Consider the following 4,830-nt stretch of genomic DNA (forward strand, 5'->3'; position numbering starts at 1 on the left):
TATTCTCTCCACATGTTAGCGCCCATTCATATCATGGTTTAGAAATGAGGAGAATAGATTCCCCTTAAACTGCAAGTCATTAGGTGTTTCTTTACAGTTAACTTTAGCAAAATTCATACAAAATAGTAATTAACAATGATCTTTACTTGTTAACTCACAAGGAAACACCTTCAAAACTGCATTTTGTTAAAGTTTCTGTACTAAAATGTAGAAAAACTGAACTACACAAATATTGAAAAGTTAAAAATTCCTAAATTTTTTATTCCTGGTACCACTACCACAATTCACAGGGCAATATAGCTGATGTAATGAAAAGAAAAAGAAAAAGACAAAGCTGCAACAGATAAAAGACCTCAGCAATGTACATCTAATTGACACTACGTTGCATTAATCAATAGCTGCACTTTTTGCAAACTGTGGCTGTGACAGTCCTGAACAAGAAGGGTTTCCTGTTTAAGCTGCAGTAACTTTTCTGACTATGGATCATCGTTCCTTCTGTGGCAGATTTTTACAGTTCCTCTAAGGCATTTGGGACGACTGTCTCAAAGTAAACTGCAGCTTTCCTGACAACTCCTCGCTCTCTCTCCTGCTAAGAACTGTAGCCCTTTTTCTGTTGTTTTTAAAACCTTCTACTACCATATCCACCACTTCCACCACCAGATCCATAACCACCACCATATGGACTGCCAGAGCTTCTTCCACCAAAACTGCCCCCTTTCATGGGTCCATAATTTGATTGCTGTTGTCCACTGTAATTTCCAAAATCATTATAGTTACTGCCACCAAAATTTCCTCCTTCATTGTAACCATCATATCCTCCTCCACCACCCCCCTATCCTCCACCTTGGTTTCCATAACCTATTCAACCACCACCACAGCCTCCTCTACTACTATAACCAGGGCGGCCACCATAGTTGCCACCATCACCTCCAAATCCATTCTATCCACCATCACCTCCTCCATAGCTACTTCTGCTGCCACCACCTCCACCACCATAGCCTCCTCTTCCACCAAAGTTTCCACCACGTCCAAAATTACCTCCACCACCTCCAAAGTTTCCTGCACGACCCATAATGTTGCCAGATCCACCTCCACGACCTCTCTGTGATCCAGCAGACTGCATCTCTTGTTTAGAAAGGGCCTTTTTCACTTCACAATTATGCCCATTAATAGTGTGGTATTTCTGAACAACTGTATCATGATCATCAAAAGTTACAAAAGCAAATCCTCTCTTTTTCCCACTCTGCCGGTCTTCCATAACTTCTATGGTTTCAATCTTGCCATATTTTTCAAAATAGTCTCTCAAATTATATTCTTCTGTATCTTCTTTAATACCACCAACAAAAATTTTCTTCACTGTTAGATGGGCTCCTGGCTTCACAGAATCCTCTCTAGAAAGCTCTCTCTTTGGTTCCACAACACGTCCATCAACCTTGTGGGGTCTAGTACACATGGCTGCATCCACCTCTTCAACACAAGAATAAGTCACAAAACCGAAGCCCCTGGAACATTTTGTCTGAGGATCTCTCATTACCACACAATCTGTGAGTGTGCCCCATTTCTCAAAATGTTCTCTTAAAAGATCACCTGTAATTTTGAAGCTCAGACCACCAATAAACAGCTTCCGCAGCTGCTCTGGTTCCTTTGGATCATGGCCTTCCTCCCCCCCCCTCCCCCCCCCCTCCCCCCCCGGTGACGGCGGCGATGGCCAGAGTCAGGCTGGGGGCCACCGGGTGGCAGTTTTACCTCCATTTTGAGACCAGACTCGCCTCTTCCAACTAGAGTTCAATATGGGACCGACAGGAAGAGGCCGAGGGTGCATAATTTTGAAATATATATTGAAAGGGTATAAATTTGATTGAAAGAGATGGTTTGCAGCTATGAAAATTGAACAAGGAAGCATGTTGAAATTGTTTTGGGAAGGTAGGAAAGGGAGAAGGGGGAAAGGAAATTGATAGACGGGGTGAGATTGATTGGGACATATTTTAAACATGTCTGGAAATATAGCAGGTGTGAGCTACTGGTGCCCTACTCCTTTTTATTTGTATATGAAATTACTCTCCCTTCAAGAATGCTGATACAGTTAATTCCCCTCATTAGAAAATAAAGTTCTAGCTTTCTTTGTTTGTATGAGCTTTCTTCATTTATTGTATGTGTCTTACCAGGGTTTGAGCCTAGGGCGTAAGGTTTGCAAAGTGGTGCTCTATGGCTTAAGCCACAACCCAGCACTGATGCATTTAACTTTAAAGACATTTTTACATGTAGCTATTACAGCCTTGACACTGAAGACTTTACCTTCTCAAGGAGAGTTCTCCATTAGACCCCCCTTGTACCGGATCCACTTTATACATTCGTGTTCTGTAGAAATACCAGTAGAGTGCCCCTGAATTGTCTTCCCCTAGAGGTTCTACACGGAGACTGTCTGCATCCAGACCCTTGGCAGAAAAGGAAGGAGGGTTGGGGAAAACAATGAACTAAATAAATGGAAGAAAACTTCAATACACGAACCTATCACCTGTTTCAAAATGCCAAGTACAGGATATTATTTTTCCATCTGGGCAGATAAAATACAGAATGGGATGGGGCTACCTTCTTCGAAGAACAAGATATAGAAATGCTTGAAATGTTCCCTACCCCAACCACGGCTCCCACCCCTCCAAAAACAGAGAATTCCAATGAATGGTTTGACTACCTGGCTTAGATTTACTTTATATGTACACAAAAGGTAGTGGGTAGGATAAGATGTTCTAAGGCTTTGTCCCGTGTAATCCACTGTGGCATCTCAGTCAGAACCCACAGCAACATTCTGCTCCAGCTGAGACTCCCAATTTACCCCAGGGCCTGACCTAGGCTGGAGTCCTGAATGAAGACTACTTCTAAATGACACGACCAAGAAAGGACTAGAAGTCATCACCAGGTCTAATCCTGTATGATCCCGACACCTGCTAGCCGGGCATCCGTGGCTCATGTCTGTCATCCCAGCTACTCAGGAGGCTGAGGTCTGAGGATCACGACTCAAAGCCTGCCCAGGCAGGAAAGGCCATGAGCCTCTTTATCGCCAATTAACCACCAAAAAGCCAGAAGTGGAACTGTGGCTCAAGTAGTAAAGCATTAACCTTGAGCAAAACAAAAACAAAACAAAAAGGGATCAGGGACAATGTCCAGGCCCTAGTTCAAATTCCTACCACACCCCCCCAAAAAAGATTCAAGAGCTCTTACGTCTAACTAACCACTAAGAGATAGAAGCAGCACTGTGGCTCAAGTGGTAGAGCACTAGCCTTGAGCAAAAAAGCTTAGGGACAGTGTCTAGGCTCTGATTTCAAAGCTCCATTCTCAACTACTGCGTTTTTACTGCACTAGAGAAAGGGCTTTCAGGGAAGCACCTTGAGTAGATCGAAGACATCATCTGCATCTAGCCAGTAATCACATAGGCGGGGCAGAATCTCCACACGGGTACGAAGAGGCAGGTCTTGGAAACTGGCTTCTCTCAGGGGGTTGGATTTCCCCTCCTCAAGCTCCCAGTGGTAGTTGATAATGTCTTCCAGGTAGCTGTGGAATGTCTGAGGCCTACCCATAAGGCCCAGACAAAAATACATGAATGTACACAAAGCTGTGGCTTGAGAGCTGACAAACTTATCAACGGCAACAAGGAGGATCTGATGGTCTTGGCTGCTTTATGTATTAGACCAACTACATGACGTTCCAAAGAAGATAAACGTGTCCTAAGAGCTCCCCATGGAGAACTCTTTTAAAACACAGGTAGCAGCACATGCAAGTCAACAGCAAACTACAAAGTGGAGAAAACTGTCTAATCTTTTGCTCATCCTATTTATTTATGCATGCTTGCATGTGTGCATGCATACATGCGTACATGCCAGGCCTGGGGATTGAACTCAGGGCCTGGGCACGGTCCCTGAACTTCTTCTGCTCAAGGCTAGTGCTCTACCACTTGAGCCACAGTGCCATTTCTGGCCTTTTCTGTGTATGTGGTACTCAGGAATCGAAATGCATGCTAGGCAAGCACTCTACAAATGAGCCACATTCCCAGCCTCCAAATACTCTTAAAGATCCATTTTCTCCTTACTTTCCTATTCAAAATATTAGGAAAGACCACTGGCTGTAAGATCGTATTGTGTGAGTAAAGAGATGAAGACCTACTTGAAGTTACCCGTTTCTTATAGCAAAGAAACCAAGACAGAGGAGTAGAAATAGAATGAAAACAAGGATGAGTCAACTGCTTTCTAACACACAAGGTTAGCCACTTGATATTAGTCAGCAAAGAGCTCTTCAGCCAGCTTCAGACAGAAGACACTTCCCTTCTATTGGCCAGCCCACAGACAGAGGCAGAGGGCTGGGGTACTGGCCGCTTTTAAGGGTCATCTGGCTGGAACTGGCAGAATTCATGACTAGGCAAATCAACTGATTTAACAGCTGCAATGTGTTTGGGATATCATAGAAAAAAGGCAGCTACTGACCTCTTAGAAGCACATGTCAGGGACATGAAAAGGTATCAAGTCTCCTTACTAAGTAGTAATTAAGGCAAAGAACCATACACAGTGCAGACTAAGTGAAAAGTAGAATCGCCTCCTTCCACACGCTTCAAGCATTTGTGAGGCTTAACTAATGCATGCACATGATTGATGAGGCCATATTTAGCAGAAGTTCTTGTAAATCAGCAAGTGAAGAGGTTGTATAAGATAATCTGAGGTAGAGCGCAGCAGTGCACCATCCCCAGTACTGGAGCCACAGTCACTGACTGACAGTGTCTATCCTTTATTTGTGTGGGTAGATGTGAATCCTGAGACTTGAACTCAGGACCTGGGGGTGCTG

The 4,830-nt window shown here is 43.9% G+C and overlaps 1 pseudogene; it reads right to left on the reverse strand.

Moving 5' to 3' along the window:
- Window positions 1-390: 390 nt before the first annotated feature.
- LOC122126652 lies at window positions 391-1,752 on the reverse strand (annotated as a pseudogene).
- Between the last annotated feature and the right edge of the window lie 3,078 nt (window positions 1,753-4,830).

Source organism: Dipodomys spectabilis, unplaced genomic scaffold (genome assembly GCF_019054845.1).
Source record: "Dipodomys spectabilis isolate Male_0828 unplaced genomic scaffold, ASM1905484v1 ptg000287l, whole genome shotgun sequence".
Taxonomy (NCBI): Eukaryota; Metazoa; Chordata; class Mammalia; order Rodentia; family Heteromyidae; genus Dipodomys; species Dipodomys spectabilis.